Source organism: Dromaius novaehollandiae, chromosome 1, assembly GCF_036370855.1.
Source record: "Dromaius novaehollandiae isolate bDroNov1 chromosome 1, bDroNov1.hap1, whole genome shotgun sequence".
In the NCBI taxonomy this organism is placed as follows: Eukaryota; Metazoa; Chordata; class Aves; order Casuariiformes; family Dromaiidae; genus Dromaius; species Dromaius novaehollandiae.
Genome location: NC_088098.1, coordinates 94,808,938 through 94,834,785, shown reverse-complemented (window position 1 = coordinate 94,834,785; position 25,848 = coordinate 94,808,938). Strand labels below are relative to the sequence as shown.

The 25,848-nt window shown below is 39.3% G+C and overlaps 1 protein-coding gene across 7 annotated transcripts in view; it reads left to right on the top strand.

Moving 5' to 3' along the window:
- The window catches only part of COL8A1 (collagen type VIII alpha 1 chain), a 136,696-nt gene that overhangs the window by 47,282 nt on the left and 63,566 nt on the right, over positions 1 to 25,848 (top strand). For 5 of the 7 annotated variants that reach the window (XR_010391734.1, XR_003261093.2, XM_064520894.1 and 2 more), the window contains exons 2-3: positions 9,978 to 10,108; positions 13,506 to 13,614. The gene's annotated coding sequence lies outside the window, so the exon portion shown is untranslated. The remainder of the gene's footprint in view (positions 1 to 9,977; positions 10,109 to 13,505; positions 13,615 to 25,848) is intronic. The other 2 variants (XM_064520889.1, XM_064520897.1) reach the window with 2 other exon arrangements.

The following is a 25,848-nucleotide window of genomic DNA, read 5'->3' as shown; positions in this document are numbered from 1 at the left end:
TGCCTTAAAAAAAAAGAAAGAAAAAGAAAGTGTTCAGATATTTCCCAGTATTTCTTTGTAAATGAATTAGGTGATCTTATTCCAACTCTCAGCTGATGGACATTAATATAAAACACACAACTGGGACCCTTGTTGGCAAGCCTCAGTAAAAAGTCAAAAGGTGGTTACTTTAGGTCAAACTTGAGAAACAAAAGCAGGCTCACAAGGGAAGTTTATGCTGCCAGCATTGATGTATCACCTGTATTATGGATAGAAAGCAAAGAAGTTAAGAGCAGTTAAGCAAGCAGATCACACAAGCACTAGCATTCACGCAAAACATATTTTAAAAAATGAAGGAAAAAAGAAAAAACTCAGTACTTATTTCCTTTCAGTCAGTGGCTTCAATTGAATTTACCATAGTAGCACATCACATTGTTTGCTGCAGAAAAATGCAAAGCTTAGGCCTTTAGGAGTAAGTCTCTTGTGCTTTATGGGTTCCAAAAATGTCAGTGCTTGTCAAAGTGTTTTTGAAATAAAACCAAAACCATGTTAATAAAGTGAACTTTCCAAGACAATGCTGGCCAAAACTGATTCTTAGATTTCTTTTCAGTAATAAACTGCCTCTGTGGTTGCTGAGCAGATAGGGAGGAGAATTTAAAGGGCCAAAGCCAGTTTTTGGTCTACCCAAAGAGGGTAAAAAAAGAACCCTCAAACAGAGCACAAGCCCTCCAATGAATTGAGAAAACTTCCGCTGAGGGTGGGCAGAGCTTAGCAAAACCCAGCTGTGCTTTCAAAAATGGGCTGTAGACATTACTATCCTCCATTTAAATCTATTCCAAGACCTGAATACTTGTTGCAGGTACAACTTGTGATGTGCTGCTGTAGATTACTGGATAAGACTTGGTGCTTGTATAATTCAGAGTTCACAGCTTGAATGTGAGTTCACATGAGCTACCCTGCCTACTTATTAAGTAGTAATTCCCAAATTAATTAACAAGGCAACAACAGGAAAGATTCTGTCCCATCCTATCTTGGTTTTCCTGATGGATAGCTCCAAAAATACACTGCAGTGAAGGATGAAGGTGTTTGTGAGTTCCTACAGAGAACACAAGTTGCATGCAAGTTTGGGCAGTGAAATCTCCAAACCGTTTTGTTGTATGTGCATACAGGTGCACACACACAGCATTGTCTTCCACAGGGCCCTGCAGTCATCAGATGTTCTGTCTGCTGCAGAAATATCTGCTGCCTTCCCAGTTCCAACCAGCAAAGCTCAGTTTGGGCTGTATTGCATAGGCCTCCTAAGTTGTCACTGACTCCAGACCCTACTGAAGGGCATTTTTTTAGTGCCTATTCTCAGGAGCTCTTACAGACCACTGTTACCTTCTGGAGATCTGGGCAAAGCTTATTATGTCAGGATACATGGAAACCATGTTTGGATTGTTCCCTAAGTTTGCATTACTAGCCAGATATCTCAGCTAAAATCCTTGGTCATACTAATTTGGAGATACAGAAAACTGTAGATTAACAACCCAGCCTCATTCTTGATTAAAGCAAGATTCATTGGGAACAGTTTTTATTTTTGTACTACTATAAAATGATCAAATGGCTTTTAAATTTTAGTTTAAAGGAAAGCTCCTCTGCTCATCCATCTTTTGTAATGTCACCTTTAGCACATTTCAGATTGCTCTTCAGCAATTAGTTGCAAATATTCATTATCTGACATGCAAGCTACTGATTTTCGGGGGCATGTGATTCACGTGGAGTATTTCTGTTCTTCAGTCAGGGAAGGATAACTCTTAGATTCAAATTTCAAGCAAAAAAACTCCCTTTCACTGAGTTCAGAGTTCACTTGCAACAAGTATTTTTTTATTATTCATTTGAAACACTCTATTTTCAACATAACATGTCACTCAAATGCTGACTGCTCTCAGGAACTCAATACAAAAGACCTATACAACACAAGCAAAACATTCAATTTGAGACTGCTCAGAGACATTTTCTCTGCTACACTTTCAACTTTCTCTTAATTGTTCATTTCATGAAAACAAGTATGTTAAAAATAAGTGAATGAAAACCTATTATACTTTCAATGTCCCATTCCTCAAGCATACTTTGAGAGCAGGAATTTTAACTTGGTGGACACTCATAATATACAGCCTTATCCTGCAAATACTGACCACATCCAAAGGCAGGGTGCTGTTCCTTACACTCCCACCAAAGCCGAAGCTAAGCAAGAAGAACCTTAGCACTTCCTGGGAGGCACTCAGCGCCTCACACCTCAGCTCGGGGGAACAGCAATCCATCCTTCCTTGCTTCTCCAGAGCCACGACTTAAGATGACCCTTATTACAGAGAGAAATATTTTGGCTTGTTAACTGTTTGAAGGTCTTCCGGACTGTTTTTCTAGAGAAAATGTGAGATCTCGTACCTAACACTCAAAAGCTGTCCAGGTGGCAGAGATTTGTGTCAGGCTGGGTCGCTGAAGGGAGCGCCGCGCCGCCCCCCTCTCAGCAGCCCTCAGGGCTGCCAGTGCAGCGCGCGCTCTCCCTCCGCTCGGCGACCGTTACCCGCCGCTAACGGTCGCGCGCTGGCGCCGTGGAGCCCCGCCCTCCAGCGGGCAGCGCTGCCTCAGCCGTGAAGGAAGGCGCCATCACCCGGTGGGGGGTGAAGGCTCGCTCGGCCCGGGCTCTCCGTCCCGGGGTCCGGAGAGCCCCTCGTTAGTGACACCGGGCCCCGCGTGTTGCTTTCCCATCTCCTGTCTTGCGCTGTGGCTCTGCGGTCCCGCCCTGCTTTAACATTAGCGCCATTTCTGCACATACGCAGTCAGAAAATTGATTAAAGCCTGCGCCCCCTCTTCCCGAAAGAGAGGCAAGGGCTGAGGAGAGCACAAACTCCCTGCAGCCCAGTCAGCTGAGAAGCATTTATGGAAACACAATGCGTTTGAGGTTTCTTGTGTTTCGGAGATACAGCCCTGGGGCGCCTTTTCTGCGTGCCAGCCCTCGGTGCCCCTTGGAGAAGGATCTGGGTAGCATTAACTCGCGCAGATGCTGACAGTGCTGGAAGGCCAAAAGTGAGGGAGGGGCTCCTCTGTCAGCTGGAAAGAAAACGTTGCATCCTGGGGCGGAGGGGGGAGGCTGCTCAGAGAAGAAAAAGAAGCCTGCTCCAGCACGCACAACAGGAGACACAGGACCTTTCAGATATCCCCATCTGGAGGGGAAATTGAGGCCACTGTAAGTTTAAAAATGAAAAAAAATTGCTGGTTTCACATTAAGATTCTTTGGTGCTACAACCAAAAAACCCACTTGCAAAGATAATATTGTTGTATATGGGCACCTAGCATAAGAAGATCAGACAGTCTTTCAAAAGTGAAATTCTAGCACCCCGAAACACCCAAAGAAACCTGCAACACTGGTGGGATGCGAGGAAAGAAACACCATGTGAGGAAAGAAAATGATAAAACTATTGTATTCAACAGGCAGAGAGTTCAGAAGGTAAATGGCTGAGTGGAACAGCTTTATCATTTCTTTCCAAGCATTCTCCCGACACCGCTTTGTTTAGAATAAAGGTTTTTCAGGGTGAGAGTCTTTCTGATCTATCTGAACATCCCCTAGCATGGTGGAGCCCTGACTCAACGTCACGGATTTAGTACCTATAAAGAGGAGCAGCTCCTGAAGCTGAAGGCTTGTAGACTTTACACAGAGCAAAGCCAACTCCTGGTCTCCTGCTCCAGTCCCTTTTACACACTCCTGCTTACACAGATGTTTGGTATGTCTGGAAAGCTATTATACTGCAAACGCTTCACCTCCCTCTCCTTCAGAAGCATCCAAGAACATCACGAACAGTCCATTAATTAATTTATCCTTGCAAGCACCCTGGCAACACCACCCTTGCTTTAGAGGAAATTGAGGCACAGAGAAAGTTGCTGGAGTAGCATTTCAAGAGAGCTTCTGGCCAGGTTCTCAAGTGTCTTCCTGTCATGGTGGGGGCTAGTAGGAGAGCTTGGTTCCCATGGGGGCACCTCAATGAGAACCAGATTTTCAGGAGCGCTCAGCACCTAGTAGTTCTCGCTAGCAACACTTGTGGCCAGATTTTCTGTAAAGTTCCTTTGATCATCTGGCCACTGCCCCAGTGGAAAGCAGAGAGCTTTTGAAAAATCTGATCCTGTTTGTGGGTGCTGAGCGCTTTTCAAAATTCTTGCTTAAGTGACCTGGCCAAGGATGCAGACTAAAATCTGAACAGAACCCACTTTGCCTAATCCCTAGGCCAGTGATTTAACCACAGACTTATCCTTCCATCTTCAGCAAAGAAAGAATAGACACTAGTTGGGGCAGGAATTAAAATGCCAAATAACTGCCAGTACCCATGCCTGCCAAGAAAAATGCCCAGATACCTGTGGGTAAACCAGACAGCCACATTTCGGTACCTTCCTGAGAAGGGATTGTTTCTGCTAACAGTGCCAGAATCTGGCAATCTGGATTATGCTGTTTCCAGATGTACCTATTTCTTTCTGGGATCAAACTCTTGTGAACATGCCCTCACACAGGCACACCCTCCCCACTTTTCAGAAAAAAACAGCAGCTATCCAAACACTGTACTGCCTCCATTATCCTTAGAGAGCCAGGCATGCTTGGGCGAGACAACAGTATTTTGTGTAATGATTAAGAAACGGTGGTCGTGTCAGTGAAGACTCTTGTTTTCATTGAATATTTCATTCATTTCTGAACATAAGCAACCACTTAGCTGCAGTTGTGCTAGATGCAGAGAAGGAAACACATGCTATTCTTGGCTAGACTACGCCTGTATGGGTAGCAGTAGCCTCCTTACAGGAGCCTCTGTAGGTGGCATGATTTAGCTGAATTAGAGATTGTCCAGATCCACAAGTGCTGACATGCCTTCAGATTTTGAGTACCCCAAAGTGTGAATGCATGCAAAAACCTGGATCCTGTATTTTATGCCCTAATCATTTGAGGTCCATTTGCAAACAACTGTCTCCAAAGCCATCAGCTGAGGCTAATTCAGGGATACCTCTCCAAGCCGGCTGTGCTGGTCTAACTGCCATTTGAGGTGCCGCTCTCTCTTGCTCAGCAACAACTTGTTGGACTGTCTGTCATATCATGGACTGACTCTGTCTCTGAGTCTAGCTTTCAGCAAGTGTCCTCTGTCTCGTCTCTGTCCCCAGCTTTCAGAGCACCTCCCAAGTAGGTATCTAACTAGACTGGTAATAAACTGGTAATAGGAGGACAAGACAGGTGGTCCTCGGTATGTTTTTAGAAAGCATAGGTATCACATGACAACTACTGAATGAAAATGTTTACAGAGAAATAGTTCTATAAAACAATTCTGACTAAGCTGTTGCTGAGGGTTGAGCTCATGCTATATAAGCCAAAAAATGCAGCTGTATCTTTTCTAGTCACAGCTAAGAACAGCTAAGTTTACTGGAAAAACCTTTGATGGAGGAAAATATAAGGATATTCTCCTAAAAAAGGTCTGCACCTAGAAGCAAGTGTGAACATTTGTTCTCTGTTCTGGGTGTGTATACTTGCAATAAAGCAAGGGAAGCAATAGCTGTGATCTGCACTCAAATTGTTAAATGACAGTGCTTTCTGCTTGATTCTGACATCTGTTGCAGTAATTATTGTAATAACAACTATAGTCAGAAGCTGGACTTAGAGCAGTACCACAGGCAAGTTTTACAGCCTCAGCTTTACAGACAGAAAAACTGAGGCAGAAAGGGATGAGCTCATGCAGCTTGTTTATGAAGACAGTTAATTGTACACGTTTTAATGTACCTTGTGACCTAGAAAGTTCTAGAAATCTCACTAGAGGAACTTGGATTATGATTAGTAATTTTGTGGGCTTTTGGTTTTGGTCATCAAATTTGAAACTAGAACGTAACACTTTTTTGTTCTTGTGGATGTTGGAGGTTTTTTTGTTTGTTTTTTTCTGATGCTTTTGTCCTGTCAGTGCAAGAAGCCAAAGCATTTCTAAGTTGTTCGTGAAAAAAAGCCAGGTCCACTGAGGGCCCAGGTCAGGAGGTCCATCTTTAGGTGTCCTCCCCTCCAAACTCAGAAACTGGCAGCAATCCAAAAGGGTCTCAGTTTGGTGAGTGGCAAGGTGATCAGGACATGTCAGGGGCCAGGAAACCGTAACCCTAGAGCAGAGGCATCAGGAAGAGCCTGGGAAAAAAGCTGGCGGGTTTGGAGGGCCCAGGCTTGTGTGCCTCTGAAGCAGAGCAAAGGGGCACTCCACCACTGGCAGGAAGGGGCGCCTGCCTTAATAAAGCTTTATGTGCAGAGGACCGACCCTGGCACAGCTGGCTTATACTGGAGTCAAGGACTTCTAATGTGGGGCTGTTACATATTCCTTCCAGTCCTAGACACATTAACACCAACCTTCCTACAAACTTCCTTCTTCAGCATCAGCATGGCAGCACTGAGACTTAAACCTGGAACACCCAACTCCCAGGTAAACAATCTCCATATGAGATGTTGTTACTATGAGATGGTTATGTTTCTCTCTACTTTTGTCTGGAAACGAGATATTTCCTGTTACAACTGATACATGTGTTTCCACCAAAGAGCTGTAGTTTTGAATTGACCTATTCTGAAAGTAAATTTTGCCAGAAAATTCCTGCTTATTTCTTTGGGAAACACCTTAAATGGGACCAACATTCAGGGGAGGACGATCAGCATTTTCAAAGTCCTGCTTCTTTACGTGGCCATCAGAATGGCCACTCAAAATCAGTGCTTACTGGCCCTGGTCTTAAAAGAACTTGGGTCTAGTTCTTAACCCAGATAAGCTTTAGAAGAAAGAATGTACTTCTGTAAACTACACATTTCAGCCTCCCTAAGTTTTCCGGCCCTTACAGATTCACCCATGACAAAGCAAAACACGCGCCAAGCCTGACTGAATTTACACAGCTAAATAAATCACTTTTTAAGTGTTTAAATATCATTGTGAGAGTGAAAAGATGAAATGTGCTGTATATGATCTCTACAAAACCAGAAGTAGTTATATTATAAATAAACAGAGTTTGCTTGGTATTAAGGACATAGGAAATTCCATTCAAGAACAGACAAATGGCACATCTTGTCTGGTATCCTGCATCTGGCACAGGCCTATAACAGATGCTTAAAATACTTGGCTGTCTTGGTCCCACAGTCTCTCCTGTTCCACCTACCAGCAGTGTTGTAAATCACACAGTTTTCCTAACCTATGATGAGCATCGCTTTCCTGCTCACTTGTATAATGTGGGAGGTGGAAGCACAGACAAGGGGAATACGTATTTGCCCTGTGTGATACTGCAGTGTGAGGTCTGGCTGAACCTGTGGTCCTGAGTGCTTGAGAATGTACATGGTATTACTGCCTGTGTTGCTTGTGTATCGAAACCAAGTGAGGACTACACTTGGCTCCACAGGAAGGGAGGAGTTCCCTTCTCATCCTTATTTGCACAAAGCCAGCAAATGTACCTGCCACTTGCCTGTTGATCAGCTCTCCTCTTTCTGCTCCCTGCTATTAATGACATATATATCCCTATGTGGCCATCTTAGTAATTTTTTGTAATTCAGTGCATGACTGAAAATGAAATGAGTTACTTGTCTATTAAGGATTGTTAGCTTTTGTCCTGTCTTTATTCCAGGGGTTATCAAAACATGGTTCATCTACCTAGCAGGTGATATAATGCAGGCTCCCCTCTTCAGCTGCCTGATGCTGCTAGTCATTGTCACTAATATGATCTGTGCCCTACGGAAAAGAGGCACCCTGCCCCTTGCCAGAGAAGTATTTCCTACAAACTGTCTCCGTTTATTCTGCAATCACATTCATAACCAATGGCTTACTCAGTTAAAGACCTTTAAAACAACAACAATGAAAAATTCAAACCCTTCCATTTTAAAAGTTAGAGGTAATGAACACCTCATTTCAACTGCATTATACCCTCTTTGTGTTCCCCTGTGAAGTATAATGGGATTTTAAACAGGCTAAATAGAACTTATAACTATGGGTAATTGCCAAGTAAGGTCCTTTCTCATGTCATCTTGCAAAAACAATAGAAAAAGGGGGCAACTACAGAATTTATAACGAAGCCTCGTGTCTCAGTTATATTGTTCTAAAATAGAAATCGAACAAAAAAAATTTTTGGTGTCCCTCAATTTGAGCATATCTTCTCTACAGTAAGTGAACACTGTCCTTAGGGAATGACCTAATAAATCTTTACATATTAATTAGGGAAAAAATGAATCCTTATGGTGGGCCTGGACTGCTGCGTAGGGATTCAGATGTCAGCCTTCTCCAAGCTCAGGGATTTTGTGATTTTGATTCCACCCTACTGAACGTAAGGTTCAGTGTCAAAGGTCTGAATCTAGATCTTACTACCGCTAAAGTTTGTATCCATCTCAGTCTGAACCACAAGACTTTGCAGCATCAATTTGCTTGAAAGAAGTGAATACATTAAAGCTACTACAGTATGAAGCAGAAGTTTGCATCCCTTAACATATTCCAAATTAACCCCACATCTGCAGATGGCCAGGCCCAACATTAGCAGGAGCTCTTTGACTTTTTACACTTCTCTCCTATTGTACAACAGGAATGGCCTTCAGGATACCCACCTTATTTCAAATCAGGAACAGAGGTAGAGGTTTTCAAGGCAGAAGAACAAATCAGCCACTTGTTCCAAATAAAAGCAAATGGTGTTCCAGATTTCCTGGTCAGTTTTAAAAACTGGGTAGAGCAATTCAGCTGTTTAATGTATTGTGTTATACACCTCACACTTAAGACAGCACAAAGTCATATGCTTTTCACTCCGGATAAAAGTTATTTTACCCACAGCAGTCGAAAGCCGTCTCTCATTTTCTCTCTCTCCTTACATACTACTCATCTTGCTTGTGCCATTCTCAAGAACAAAGGTAGCACTCTTTAGAGTAAAGCAAGACCAACTGAGCTTCCCAGTCCTGCCACAGATATGCTGAATGATACTGAAGCAAGTATCTTAATGTTTGCCATTGCATTTGCTCATTTGTATAACAAGGATGTTAATATTTTGCTTACTTTGGAGGAATGTGGTAAAGCTTAATTAATATATCAGTGACAAAAATGGCATGTATTACAATTTTAATTGTGTAATAAAATGGAACATCTACATGGATAAATAATTATCTCATAAGGAGATACATGAAACTACAAAAATAATTTTTTTACTTCAAACCTTGCCTTAACAAGAAACATAACTCCTTTTTCCCTCAAGAAAGCTGAATACACTGACTCATGTCTTTGTTTAAGTGTCATGGTAAATTTGTTCTTTTATAACGTGTAGTAGTTTAGCTTTGAACTTTTGATTTTTGGAAAAGGCAGAGCGGAAAAATGTTTTCATGGGAGAGGAGTGCACATTCCAGAACTGTCGACTGTTATTCGTTTATGAGAAAAAAAAAAACTACTTCAGTTTTAGGCTTTGGTTGATGCAATTTGTTGTGTCCTGATATTTTATGATAAACTGAGGAGTTTACACTGTACAGTGTAATATTTTGATTTTCATTCTCATTTTTCCAGCTTTCACTTGTCCAAATCTTTGAATAATTTCTTAGCTTGCAACTGACTGCTGTTGATGAGAGAAAATTCAGCTTTGTAGTAATGGAAATAAGTAGTGGTCCTCTGTAATACACAAAGCAGTCCAAAGAGAAAATAACTCGCAGCTTACTGTGAACTATACGGCTACACGCAAACATAATGTGGGCATACAGACAATATTACTCAAAACATAAAAAAAAATGTGAGCCCTTCATGGTGTCTTTGTAATCTGAGCAACACAGTTTTAAACACGATATTCCTGTGTCGTCTTGCGTTTATTTAATATGGTAACTTCTGATTACTTAAAAATATTAAAATAGGAAAACAATATAAACTTTATGTAGTTTATTTATTCAGCAAAAGTAAAAAATATTTTTTTGCTGTCCTGAATATTTTAGGGAGTACTAACATACATGCTTTCTTTTCCTCTCTTCTCAGAAACAGAAGAAACAGCAGACTGTCAGAATCATTCAGATTTGATATTCAGCACTGTTACGATCTCTTCATTACTGGATGTTGAGTCTAGATATCAGAATCAGCGCATTAAAGTACTCTCCTATTAATCTGAGGTAATTTTCTTCCTATAATTTAATTTTTTTAAGCACTATAAAAGACACTTCCACCCTCCCCCCAAATTCCATGCCAATAAAAACATCTCTGGGCAGAACATTATGCTATGAAATATAGCATCACTTGACCAAAAAGAAATGAAATCTGACTTTCTCTGCTAACAGGCAGAGAGATTTTGGCTCCATCCATTAACATAAATTTTGCAATAATGCATTATTTAACATGGGCACACCGATTCTGGTTTTGGAAGCAATCACAAGCATTAGCTCCTTTCCCTTTGTAAAGAAAATAGCAACATCATAGATGCAACATCCTGTGCAACCACTACAGATATGTCAGAGACTTCTTTGATGCATGGGCATTAGGGCTAAAGTCATTGAGGACAGGGAGAATAATTAATGAAAAACTCTAATGCTGAAACAATGCAATTAGCACGTCTTTCAAAGTTTTATTACCTGTGGAAAATTATCACCTTTGAAAAGGATCCATCTTGTCAAAAACAGAAAAAAGCTAGAAACTTCCTGGAAATACCAGTCCCAAGCCTGAGATAAGGAGAGAACTCCTCCAGTCAAAAAGCCAGAAGGTATCAGGGTATTTTTCTGAGAGAGAGGCTTTGCTGAGGACATCAGTTGCTTTTCAGACACTTGTACTTTGAGATAAGTTTGTCCTTAGTGAGGTAGGCATGCATACAGTAGGTTATCTTATTATTCCCTCAGCAAGAAAAACTGCATTTATGAAAGCTCACTGGTCACTGGTTAAAAGTGTTATCTTTTCCCCTAAGAACAGAACTGTCCAGAGCCCAGGCCTGATGTAGTCAAAGTAAACTATAGGAATATGCAACTTAGGATACAGACCGACAGGCAGCCAGTTGCAGAACTGTATCCCCAAAAAAGGAGATGGCTCTGAGCCTGGCCACTAGTAAGTGCCCCAAGGATGCAAGGAAGGGCAATCCACTTAGGAACTGAGGTAAAAAGGAACTGAGGCAAATGCTTTCTGAAAGTCGTCTGCCCTCACATGACTCCAGTGTTTCCCCTCCTCTCTTGGTATTACCAGTAATCAAGATATTGTCAACATTCTGTCCATTGCCCTAATAGAATTAAGCACAGAATTATACACGTTTCACGGTCCATTAAGACGGATTTTAGGAAGGCTGCAGTTTTCACTTTGTAGCTCCGTTTTTTCCCCTCTCCAATTAAAAAAAAAAAAGTGTGTCTAGAGTTGCACACATATAGCTGAATGATGGTGAACTGACTAAGAAAAACACCTTTAGTTCAAAGAATTAACTGCTTTTAGGTAAGATTTATAAGTAAGTGGAATACCATATAGTCACCAATGCAGACAAAAGGAAAAAAATTTAAAAAAGAGAAAAAATGATAGGTGTGCAGGAAGATCTGCTAGAGGATAGAAATATTCATATTAGTATATCTAACCAAGCTGCCTCAGGCTCCAGATTTGCTTTCAAAGTAATGAAATTCTATTACTGGGCAGTAACCAACGTGGCAAAGAATTCTTTGAGGTCATTTGAAGTCTGCCTGTTAAACAAACATTTCTCTGGATTTTTCAAGGATTCATAATATTTCCTTTACACTTTCAGCATTTTTATTCTGTCTCTTAAACCATCATTTCGAACCACTTAGAAATTGGTTGCCCAAAACCTGAACTGGTTTGTGTTATCTTTCTGTTATTGATATTCCTTAAGTTACATTTCCTATTGCAATCAAGGTTTGCTTCAAAAGTTTCTCTTTTGATGCAAGTCCACCGCATTGTACCTTGGATCTCAACTGAGCTAGAATGCACAGTATGTCATGTGAGCAGTGAAAAGCAATATATCTCAACTTTCCTAAAGTAGGTCGAATCAGGAGTTTTAAGAGTAATCAAAACCATATTGTTACTAGCAAGCAGAGCCAATAAGCCGTGGAAGCCATATAAATATATTCATACCCACATTGCACTTTATTCTAAAAAGAATCTCTCACCCAAGGAAGACTAAAATACTTGCTGTGGAATACTGGATAACTGTGGAAAAAAAAAACCCAAAGAGATCAATGTATTCTAAGCATATCATAAAAGGATCCCAGTAAAGCAAGTTGAATCTTCAGACTTTTATAGACCTCTTATGACCTTCTTAGCAGACATTAGAAATCGTCAAGGACTTTGTACAAGGCACTATTATTTATGGGAGAAGTGTTCATTGCTTATATTCTTAAAGTAAAACATACACGATTTCATATACAAGTACACCCAAACACATGCAACAGCATCTATGTTTTTAGTAAAGTCTGACTCTAAATATTTTTGACCAACTTACAGTCTTTGGTAATGCCAACAGATAGATCCCAGACAATTTGAACTTTTATGTCAGCAAATGAATTTACATGTGTGAATACTTCTGTTTAAATTCAATAGTACTCTTCTTATAGATAATGTTATTTGTGTGCCTATGTGTTTACAGGACTCATGCCTAGACCCACTCTGGCTTTAGACTCTTGTCAATGCCAGCAGAACACAGAGCTTTGTATTTGTTTCCCCTTTCCAAACTATTATGTTATTTGCTCCTTATTTTTTGATGCCGGGTTTCATTTCACTGCTGACTACAAATGCCTATTTATCCGTGTAAGTGGAAGTTATTTGAATGGCAGCCAACAAAGAACACAGAGTCAATAGTAATGATTCATGGTATTTTTTACAGAATTTTTGTAAATGTTCAAAGCCCATAGAGGCAAAAACTGATTCCCAGCCTTGTGAAATGGAAATAGTACTCACCCCTCTACTTTGTAGAATGTAAAGCTAAGAAATTACATTAAAATCATTTAGTCAAAGCTAAATACTTTCCTCCTCTCAGAGAGGTAGCACTGTGCAATTCAGCTGAATTGTGGTCACCTGAAGAAGGGAAGGCTTTGATCACCTTTGCCTGAATTCACACTTTTTAAATTGTGCTCAGAAACACACCATAGGCACTGCTGAACTGAATGATTTCACCATCTTGAGTTATTTCCCACATTCCTTTGTCACTCCAGTAAGGTCAAAAAATGCAGGAACTGGGAAGTCATATGATCAATAGAAGAGAATAATGTGGTTTCTAACAAAAATATTTATTACCAGGCAAGCTACTTTGATTTATTAAATGATTGCTTCCCGTCATAGTATTTGTTGATGTGGTGCTTGAAACCACAATGATGATATAAAGCCAGGACCTTATTTGTGTAAAGGCATCCATTTAAGTTTTTCTTGAACTATCTGTTCATGACAATGATGCCATGTTCACAGGAACGCATCCAGGACTGAACTCTTGAAGAATTATTTTTTTCCTAGAGTGTCCATTAAGCCCGTGCAGGCACTGTCTCTCTCTGCTGGCCTTCTAACATTAGATTTATAAAATGTTATAATTAACAACAGGTGACGGGCAGCACTACAAGCACAGCAAGCAAAGTGAAAAGACTGGCAGCTCAAGAGCCAATTGTGAATCATCAAAACTTTTCCCTGGATAAACTCAGGAGTAATTCTGGTAGGTTTTATGGCAATTTTTTTTTCTAACACCACCCCCAAGACACACACACCTCCCCCACATGTCTCCTTTTCATGTCATCTCTCTATATTCTGCAGCGTTTGTTTTTACAGTTATGTAGCTTTGCCACTTTAATGCTTATCCATCTATAAAATGAGAATAATAATGCTTCCCCATTGCAGAAGGGTTCTTGTGGGATTACAGATCAGTCCATGCACAAATTTTAAGATGATGCAGATTTTTAAGAGAGCCATTTGTGTCTCCAGTATTATGGCTATCTCTTAAACTCACACTTTTTGTACAGATGGCACAGAGGAAAAGGTTCAAAACATATAGAGAGATTCCATATCAATTTTAAGATAAGCACATTTTCACAGTTTCATCATGACCCAGCTAAGAATTTTTTTTTTCCTCCAAAGAAATGATAGGCCTACATCTATCCATTTTCAGAAGGATGATATAACAGCTTAGCTATATGAAACTTATCTTCACAGTCTCTCATCTTCAATGTTTTGATTCTTAGGAAGAATACTTGCCTTTATCATCAGTATTGGTAAGTCAGTCTTTCCAAGAATACAGTCGCAACTTAGCACTGAGAAGAGAGGGAGGAAAACACTGAAAAAGCTCCTCACAAATGAATAAGATTTAATTTGCATAGTTAAACAAGCACCATTCTTTTTATTTCATCTTTTTTCTCTGTTGTGGAATATAAATGAGGCAAGTTATTTTGGGAAAGGCAATATTTAACCAGCAGAAGGAGGACTTGTATACCTCCAAACTTGTCTGCTTTTTCGCAAATCTATGAACTGATCTAACTTTTATTAATCATTCTGAGTGTACTAACCTAATGTGACCATAACTTTTGTGAGTCAATTACATATCATAACATAATAATTATAACTGAGTAATTTATTTCCATTCATTCTTATTTTTTTAAGCATTATCTTGGATAATTGGCTACATATCCTCACTGACAGTAGTAAATACCTGAAATGCATTAAGTGGTAGGAAGATGTAAATAGGAATGTAAAAAAGATATTTTTATATAGAAAGGATTTGAGATTTTTACATATACACTCTACTTTCTTGCCAGGTAGTTCCCCAAGTTCCTTTACAAATAGTTCTGATACATGCAATTAATATCTTCAAAAGCCCTTTCAGGGTGCTTCTCCCCGCCCTACCCCCAAAAATAAACTTGAATTATTAAATTTCTTAGCACAACTATATTAGAGACCAATGACTGTTACTCTATCTTTGTGTTTATGCTGGCAGCGTGGTAAAACATAGTGCTAAAAGGCTGACGCATATTTAGAGTTCTTTAGAGTGCAGTGAGCAACAATTCTCTGTGAATTCTTTTCACGTTAACTGTGGAAGAACGCATTCATTTTTCCTGAGCTTGTGGGAGCACTGTGGGCAAGGACTGGATGTTAGTACCTGAAAAACCCTAGGTTTTGACCATGCTATGAAAATTTGTATATACTAAAGCTGATCTATCCATATGTATGTGTACCTACACATCTGTAATGAAAAGTAATAAATTTTGATACCTGTCCTTTGATTCTACAGTTAGACTACGTGTCTCAAATCCACCAATGAACATTAAGTTGTATGTGTATTGAGCACAGTACAAACTGGAACCAGCATTTTAGGTAACACCGCATTAACTTAATGGTGAATAGGAGTCTCAACAGATTTTGTTAAACTACTTTATTGTATAGCAGTGACTAATAAAGTCAGATGGTTGCAATGGTGAATTTATCTTGCTTGCTGTGGGGTTTGCACTTGATGAAAATTCACATAGCAGTACATTTCTATGGCTGAGACACAAAGTTGTCCAGGGAAAAACTTGTTACTCTGGGTAATTAACCGGAGACGATGGGAAATTTTTCTTAGTGGTCTTGTTAATCTCTAGGACATCATCCAAGAGTGAAATTTTGGCTTTCCTGAAGTAGAAACCAAGTTTTATCAGCAACTAAAATGGGCCAAGACTTTTCTCACAAGGCACTTAACGATCTGGTGTCATCTGGCAAGGTTTCTCAGTGCAGGCCTTTTTCAGGCTTGGGGAGATAGTTCATTTCTACTTAATATTCATATGTACAGATACGGAAATCCTTGTTTCGGTAATCATAGACACATTTTAAGGAAGGTTCTACACATTCTTTAGCGTAAATACTTATTTAAAGGGCCTGATTCTGTATCCAAATAGAGGCTTTGAGTTCATTGAACGTGAAATCATGTCCTCAATAAGAAATCCATGTTTCTGCAGTGGGCAGGGAAAAGATAGATAAGATTGTCAAACTGCTCAGGAATTTTAAGCATTTAGCTTCAAACATTCTAAAGATTTCCAGTTTGTAGAGTGAGCCTAGACTCTAAGATAGCTCCCCCCACCTTTATGAAGTGCCCAATTTAGAGATCCAATAATTGTGTTAACCAAAAAAAGTCACTTTAAAAAATCTTTGTTCACTGACATTTTATTTTCATAGTGGCTAGCCATACATTTTAAAATTTATGCATGTAGAGACAAAATGAATATATGTTTTCTTATCATTGTGCTTCAGGATAGTTAAACTTTTTCTTGACAAAAGTAGTAGGAATTAAAAAAAAAAAAGAAAAGACTAAAAAAGTATTTTGAACTTAGAGGAAAACACAGATACATCCCCCTCCACCCAAAGAACTGTTCAAATATCCAAGCACATGTCATAGGGCTATTTTTCTTAGAAAGTATTCATTGATTTAGACAAATGTTAAACCCAGTTAAGATTGAATCAGCAATTTTATTTCCTTTATTCAGCTCTTTCAGGTGTGATTTATTAATACTGAGCCTGACAGATGCATTAGCACTAATTTTGCATTTTTGTTAAGTAGCTGTTGATGTAGCTACCCTTCTCCTAGAAGCAACATTTTTTTCATCTATATCTATTTAAAACAATATTTTAAGAGATAGAAAATATGCACAATAACTGAATCATGAAAAATTATGGCATATGGGTCAGAAATATACAGAATAAATTAAAATTTAACTGATTTTCATTTAAGTGTTGCTACAACATACAGAATATTTTCAAATTAGTAACTGCTGAACACAAACAGATGCTGATGGACAGATTTACCCAAGCTCCTGAAGAGAGCGGCAAGCTTCCCCTTCCTTTTTTTGAGCGACCCCTGGCTCAACAGAGTAAATGCATCTTGATTGAGAACATACTGTGTTACTGCTACATGCTCTCATTTTGAGTGCATCATACTAGTTTCACTGTAGCAGGAGCTAACTGTAAGCTTATTTTCTTGAATTAATTAATAGCATCATGAATGCTAGCGTGGACATTTCAAAAGTTTTGTTTTCCATGTGATCACTGCAGCTCAAGTTCTCCATGATAGATTCACAAAATGGTTATCAATTTTATGAATTTAACAAAAGTAAGTGGCTCTCCATTAGCATAAGTTACAGCCTTGAAATTCTACCATAAACAATTTGTCAAAATATCTCTGGTCTGAAAAGAGGCCTTCTTTACAGGTAAATACTTACATGAACATCGTGTCTTAATACTGTTTCTTTCTTCTAAATGAAGGTTAATACTTGTATTTTGGTTTTAGTTTGAGCTATCTTTCTTACTGAGTAGTTTATAAAGCACGACATTTCTGGGGTAAAGTTACTAAGCGTACCAAGAATGTCTACACTTTGATGCAGGACTTGGATGCAGGATTTGCACCCGCATCATATAGGCACTTAACTTCCACGGAACACCCCCCAACAGGAGTCAGGCCGTCCACTGCTTTTGTGCATCTGTGTGCAAGATATTTTTGTGCCTCAGCTTCCTGTTTGTAAAAAACGTGATAATGATACACCCCTTAACACAGGTGTTAGGATGATAAACTGGTTAGTAATTGTGAAGTAGCAACACGCTAAAGACTGCCTCGCACTACTCATTGAACTTGAGGATAGAGCTGAATGATTTGTGTCTTAAAGGACTCACGAACTTGCCACTTAACTGCAAGAGACATTCACATTGCATACCTGATCTGGTAGTATGTCCTATGACCCTGATTCATAGCAACTACACATTCCTCAGTCAGTGGGGTCAGTGTGGTTAAGGAGAATCTTTCTCATAATTTCTTTCACACTGGAGACAGAATTAAGTGTATGCTGATATTTCCTCTTTGATTTGTTGAATCTTTTATGTATGCCTGTACACAAATGTGTATGTACATGTGTTCATATATAGAAGAAATGTTTCTTTGGGGGAAAAGTGCAATGAAACATTTCAAATAAAACCGAAAGATCTACATAAGCAAAAAAAAAAAACTATACTGTATTTGAGCTAAATGAATTAGGGATAGGAATGAGGGAGGCTCTTTGCACATGTAAGTGATATTAAATCATTTGTGCCATTCACCTGCACCTTGTAGGTGAACGGCACAACAGAAAAAACAGGAAATTTATGACTCAACAAAAACACCTCCTGTGTTTCTTAGTAAATAAATGAGAAGTATCCAAGTCTGCAAAAGACATGCAGGTGGTGTATGACTACCTTTAACAAATGCCACTCATGTTAACTCACATCCATAGAGATATTAAGACACTGTCATTTTCTGGGGGAAAAAAACTTTAGTGGGGCAATGAAGGAGAAACCCAGCAACGTCTTGGAGACCATGTAAGTTGTATGGAAGTTTGACCAGTGAAAAGATCTCTTTTCTGTGAGCCTTGAATTCCAGTCAGCTTAGATCACCTTTGTGTCAACCAAATAATTTGACTTGAACAGAAGCTGCAGTTTTCTTCTTTCAAACTTTCACTCTTGCGGTGTCTTTATTCCCTCTCAGTCTTTATTATCTGCTTTCCAATACTTTTCTGTGAGACTTCAGAGTGAAAGGATATAAAAGGAAATCACATAAATCTACCAAAGGAGAGCTTATTGATATAGTAACTTCTTTTGATTTTCAAACTCTGGTTTTTTAGTTTGTCACAAGCCTAAGGGCACTGCTTTGAAATCTTCTAGCCCTTTTGAAGTTAGAGACGCCCTTTGTATTGTTGTATAGAGATTGTGTCAACATTTTATAGAAAATTCATTTCTTTTCCTGAAGTAGATAATCTAGCATAAAGAAATAGTGTCTGGTTTTTTTTTTCTTTTAATCATCATCATCTTTAAAAGCCAGACAACTCAGCAACCCTCTTTTTTTACTAAATGTTGTTTATGGGACATTCAGTAGTTTGATAATTTTTAGCACTTTCTGCCTCTTGTAAAAGTTATAAATACTTCCAAGAAACCAATAAAATATCCTGCCCACAAAACCGGTAAGCAGCCAGTCAGACTTCTTCCTAATGAGAACACATGTATACTGGACACTCTCCCTTGGGAATTTGCTTATGTTAGAATTTCTCCAGAATTCATGTGAATTGGATTTATTTGTACACATTTTTAGGCACCTTGTATTGTCATTTACACTCAAGTGTCTAAAGTTAAGAAGGGAAAAAACAACTCAACACATTTCCTAACTCCCTCTCTTATTTATACAGTTTGAATTTAGCATTGAATTGTAATTCACCTGATATCTGACTTTGACAGAGCACCAGCAATAGCTGTCTAGGACATGACAGGAGTACAGTCAGTCAACTGCCAAGCCTTCACAGCAGAAACCTTCCCATGCCAGATCATTCAAGCTCACTCGTGTGTTCATATCCAGGACATACTTATTGCAGACAACATAAATCCATCACTCTTCCCATCTATTGAACATACCAGAGTACTGGTAACTCCAGGCATTCAAATGTAGGAAAACATAATAAAATTGGCTTATAGGTCATGGGATGAAAATATTTTGCTATTTGCCTACTGATGTTTGAACCATTAGATTGATGTATTTCAAGCTTTGGTCCACATTTTATTTTACAACGAAAGTTACATTCTCAGAGGATGTAGATTTGCATAAAATGTATGCCCATTATTTTAAGAGTTGGCACACTGGCACAATCACTTTTTAAAAAGCTTTTCTTTAAGGTATCCATCAGAACAAGTGACAAATGAAGCTGCTCATGTCATGAATGCTATAAGCAGCGGTAATCCAGACTCCGAAGTTCAGACAGTAAGTCACTGTTCAAGAGACTTCTGACCTTCTGACAAATATATCCTGAAATCTGTTAGGGTCACATTCTATATTTTTGAATGCTGCCTCCTCAGACTTCTGTTTGGAGTCAATGAAACATGGAAGAGTGGAACACAGCCTCTATCTTATTTAAGTGCTCAGTGTGGAATAAAAGCCCACCAGAAACTGTCCCCAAAAATCTGCAGGCATACACTGCAGAAACCAAACTGTACCCATTCTTAAACTTATCTGAGCTTTACATTACACCTAACATAAGATGCATTTTTCCTAAATCTCTCAAAGCTTTGGAAAATAACAGATTATAGGGAAGGTCAGAATTTGGTGAGCCTTGGGACGGACTGATTTGAAAATTTGAAAATAATTATTAAAAAAAAAAATAATTCCCAGCTGACTGTTTTGGAAATTAGCAGAGAAAAAAAGCAGCTAGAGAGATCTGGATTATTCATAGACACAGAGAAGTCAGAGATGGAAAATAATTAGATCATCCAGCCCATTTCCCTGCCAATGCAGTATTGTTCCCTGCACTACATTTTCTAGTGTTTAGTTTTATAAGTCCCTTGAGAAGGGAGATTCCAGCTTTTCCTTTGGACATGTCCTGGCACACTCTAACAGGGAGGTTTTTCCTCCCACTGTTCAGCCAAGCACTTCCTGTCTCTTCCTTTTATCCTGCTCACTTCCTCATATCATACACTAAAAAATTCCTCCTCCTCCTCAGTGCCAGTGCCCTTCATGAATCCACAGGATGCACTGTGCTGATAGGAATAAATGTTCCCAAAATCAGATATTCCACAGTATGGAAATCTATAGTGGAAAATTTTAGGAAAATATTCCAGTATCCTCTTTTTGTTTACTGCTCTGTGTGTGCCAAACAGCAAGGATGCAGCTGAAAGGTACTTGACCACATTTGAGCATTTTAACATAATTCTTTAATATGAACATCGAAGAGAGTATCTGTTAAATCCAAAGCTTGATTACCTCAGGACATGTTAGAAAGACCACCGGAAGAGAGTCCTGCAATGAATTACAGGTTCACCGTATACGATGTCACTTGTGATCTGTCCCTTTAAATAAGTGACCATGAGAAAGAGGTGTGAAGAAAGAGCAGAAAAATACAGAGATGTTCTTAGCCAAACGGTGACTGAATACAAAAGTATCCATTTCTGCTGGATGACTGTACTGAGGACAGTATCACATACAGGTAAAATATTCACATGCAACAGTCATGCTATAGATGCACTAGTCCATGCAAATTCATTCCATGCAGTTCTGTTATTAACAGAGCAATCTTAAAAAAAAAAGTTTATTGCCATTCAGCAGGCTATTTGCAAACTCAGCATATGAGACTGTTACGTGTCTTTCCAAAGAGATCCCTCTGTAGTTCCCACAAACACTGTGGGTCATAAGGAACTACAGGCCAAATATGACCTGACTGTTTTTAGACATCTAAAGAATCGGGTCAAAACACGATTTTAAGTGAGGTTTGCTAAGTGGAAGTGTTTTCTTCTTAACCTTGTCAGACTGAGTAATAGCTTCTAACATAAGCAGTCCAAGTCTGCTACCCTGAGAGAAACTCAGTACCATAGATCATGATAAATGTCATTCTTGAACTAGAAGTTTAGTTTTGCCTTCAAGTAGCATAGTCAAAGTACTTAGGAATATTTTTGTAGAAGAACAACAAATGTTACATATCTTTTTGTTCTTCTAATCTGAGCAGGTGGACTTCTTACTGGTTGGTCTTGCAAAACAGTTTGCAACACGGAAGAATTAGGTTTCCATTACCTAATTTGAAAGACGGGCCAAATATAAAACAAAAATGATGAAAGAATTTGGTTTAAACTGTCTGTCTTTGAAGGGATGGAAATATTCTTGGATATGTCCTTTGTTTTGACACATTTATACCAATTACAAATTGAAGGGCAAAGGTGAAATAGTACTGCTCCCAAACCGTCTCAGCCCCAATTTGTTCTAGTACTGTCTGTGACAAAATCCCTTTGACAGCAATGAAACTTTCTCTCATAACGTAATTGTTCTTGAAGGTGTTTAAGCATTGAGAGAAGAGAAAGAAAAAAACAAAAGAAAAGAGCTGATTTGTGTAATTCCGGAAGGTATCTATAAACTGGAACTTTATAATAATTCATAATAATTTTACTTTTTTTTTCTTTTGAAAAAATATAGCAAGAAGAAATGCATCAATATCTTGTTCCAATTAAAATAATAGAGCTAGGTCATTTCACTTTTCCTTTTCATTTTGTTGTAACTATCTCAGGTACTGTTTACTTCGGCAGCATTAATTTGAGGAGCGAAAGCTAATAGATGGGAAGAAGGAAAAGTAAATCTGGAGTGAAAATCATTTTAACCTAAAGATTAAGTCTTTATGCGTATAAATTAAAGAACTTTAAGATCATTCAGAAAGGAGAAAGGCAGAATGAAAGCTCCTCTGTTAAATGCAAGATTTTTGTCCTTAGCTATAGAGCCATCATCAACTGTCAGCCAGTTTTTATTTTTAAACATATGTAAGCCTTAAAAAAATTTGAATTGTGACATGAGTAGAATAAAATATACTTGTTACTTTTAAGAGAGGGAAAAATCCTTTGGAATATTTGGCAGTGCAGAACACAGGATTGCAGTCATCATCAGCCACACCAGCAGGCAATGCTCCCTGCTCTCAGTGATATCACTAGCAGAATTTCTGCGGCATCTGAAGAGGCAGGAGGCCATACAAATTTAATACAGGCGGCACCCACTCTGACATTGAGGCCTCTGAATTGGCAAATCATCTAGCCCATGCAACCAAAGAGCCACTATCCCAAGCACACAGTTCTGCCGGCACCTACAAGACCACACGTCAAAGGTGAAAGGTTGTGGGCAAGACCTTGGGGATTGTACAGCTAATATAGCTACACTGGAAGATGGATATTGCCAAAACAGAAGTGATTGTCTAAGGTTACACTGTCAGAGGGTAGCTATCTTTTGCTGGATAAAACTTTATCTTCAGTGAGGGGTTATCAACTCCAGCAGAACTCTCCTCCTGGCTCAGCCTTGGCCGAAGACGAACAGCCACGTCTCAGCACCACATTATGTGCTGGGATCACGCTGGAAGTCTGCTCCCTGTGGGGAGGGCAGTATAGGCCTGTAGGGTGCACTGATGCTCCTTTGCTCAGCAGTAAATTTAGGCTTTCCACAAGTTCTCTCCCACTGAACTGTGGGAGAACATGGCTGTACGTGACAGATGACTATAGCAAAACACTGAAAAACTATTTCCACTTGAGTGAAGCAAGCTTCATCTACACTACAGAGTGTTTATGACAGCAAGTGATAAGGTATCCTAAACGAAGTTTTAACATATGCCCTGACTGACAGTCAGGTAAAGAGCAATGATACATTGCAGTTGAAGGTTGTGTTTGTGGACAGGCCTGCAGTTTGGGCAAACCTCCTGTTACAGCTTGACTAAACTTTGGGGTAATGACAGCACTATAATAATGCAGGGTCTTTAAGATCTAGTCGGTATCTCTACTAGCAATGATTTGTGAGAAGATTAAATGAGAAAAGCTTTGTATTGAATGAACAGTCACAGCTACTGGGAAAAATAAAAAAAAGAATACCCTCTTCATTAGAGCAATGCATGTGAATTGCCTTCTATAGGATTCCTTAACGATTCTGTCAAATGTACAGTCAATCAGAAAACATACTAATAGAAACACAAGTCTTCTCAAAAGTCTAGGAAACAGATTGAGGGCTTTTTCCCCTGTGTAAGCACCAGAACATTCAGATATTTGTCTGAGCTTGTGCCAGGTACATGTAATTGGACTGGAGAAGGGGATTTTTAGGCACTTGTGCCACTTCTATTCCCATCTGCATACAGCAAAAGCTTCCTTTTTCCTGGATCTAGTCCCTTCTGCCTCACAGATATTAAATAAATCATGTGTCTGCTCATTTAGAAAGCAAAAAAACCCCAAACATACCATAATCCAAATTTAGCAGTTTTAAAACAGATGTGGGTGGGTAAGATAAAGCTGCTTAGAGCTAGCCCATTCACACGCTAGCACATCCAAGACAGACGAAGCCTGTTTATGAACCAATCCATCATGTCTTAGAACAAGGGGTTTCCTTTTGGGGTGGAGGGAAAGAGGAGGGTGTCTCATTTTCCTGTGTACTGGAGAGGGATGGCACTTCTTCCTCTTCTCAGGGTGGATAATCTCATAGCCTAATGTACTACTTCAATAAGAACAGAGGAAAAAAAGCTTCCTAAGCCCAAATTCCCATGAATGAGCACATCAGGTATCTTGCATACACTTTGCAACAGCTTCCAAGCTCATTGATGACATTGACTTGAAACAGTCCAGTGAGAGAGGATGAAACTGTGTGAACATTATAACAAACTGTAATTTGTTTTTAATTTTTTTTAAGTGTAAAAATAGATTCTCTATAATGTAATTATGTTGTTCCTGGAGAGACTCACTGCAGAGCCAGATTGCAGACTGTTTTATTCCCTGTCCAGCCAGCACAGGAATCTATTCATCAGCCAGAACACTTGCAAGGCAAGTGCCCTCTAATTGAATTGTGAGTAACTTCAGGAACCACATGCTTCTATATTCATGCGCACGCAAACCACCCACTTTAATAGGCCTTAGGGGTTTTACATTAAGCAGAACAATTGAAAATCTCTGTGGCTCAGCCTTTGTGACTATGTGTCTGCCAACAGAAGCCAGCTTGATATAAAACATCTCCATTTAAGCTTCAGTTAAGATTCCTTATCATTTATTTCTCAGTTCTGTTAGCTGTTCTACACCCCAGAAACCAGCCCATCAGAGGCTCAATTTGTGTCAGGCAGCAGAAGCTTTGAAAGCTGATGAAAACTCACTATCACTTGTGCTGTCCATTGCAGCACCGGTTCAGTCCAAACTGCTTCCTCAGGGATTTTAGTAATGCTACCAAGACGAGTCCTCTCCCAGCTCTCTATACAGCAACACAAACCGCAGTCACGCTTTGGGTGTAACATGGTTGATGACAGCACCTAACTGTGAGAGGCAGAGGGCAAGTTTTGATTGTGGAGATCATAGCCAAGTCCTCTTGCAAGAAATGCCAATGAATTTTTAACTCCCTTGCAAAGCAAACATGGCATGAGTTGCTAATAACACCTGGTCTCCCTTCTCTGTCAGATCCAGCACTTAAACTCTGCCAGCCATATAACAATTGCTAAAATAAATACACAGTGCAACTTGCGAGTCCACTGTCTCCGCTTCTGCTCCACCCCCATCCATGCTTTCAGGACGCCAGTTTCTCCAACAGAAAGAGAAGGAAAAGAAACACTGTAGCTTTTCTTCCCCACACAGAGAAGGAAGACTTCCATTTTGTATCCGTTTCCATGCGTTTACCAAAGCTTACAACAGTATGCAGGAGTATTGTCCTATGATTTTAACAAGAATGGTAGTATTTAGTTTAACACCATCTACCTCTGCAGAATAAAGCATTTCCCCTAAGTATGAGTGTGGTTAATTGCATGATCTTCTGACTGCCTCTTTGTGTTGTCTATTTGGTATGGACACTTAACCTGAACGTTCCTCAGGAGAAAGCGTCTACCAGGTAGATTGCTTTCTCTTCTTTGAGAATATTTTGAGATGCCAAAGCTGTGAAGAGCATTAATAAATTAAAGCATACAGACCTGAACTCCAAATCTGTTCTCACACAACTAAATGTCAATCTTTCTCTCTTTCTCTTTTAAACCATCCTAGACTTATCATGTAATTTCATGTCCAAATTTCATAATTGTCCTGTATTTTGGAGAGAGGATATGTGGTTTCTTAGAGCAGCCCCTCCCCCCCATAGTAAGGTCTATTGAATATTTCAAATGAAGTGTTTCTCTTAAGCTACCCGTAAATTCTTCTATGATAGTCCACATTTGTTTTATTGGTTTGCTAGGGGAACTAAGCTTCTGCTTTCCTTATGAACAGCTCCTGGAAAGATTCCAATGCAGTAAGAAACAACTAAAGCAGCAATGTGGAGGCTTTACTGTTTTGTAATCTATTTCCTGCAATTAATTCTTTAGCTGATTTATCTGATTTCTGACTGATTTCACTTCCCTTGTACAGGTCACTGGGATTGCCAACACATTTTTGTTTTAAGTCACTTCCTTGCCAG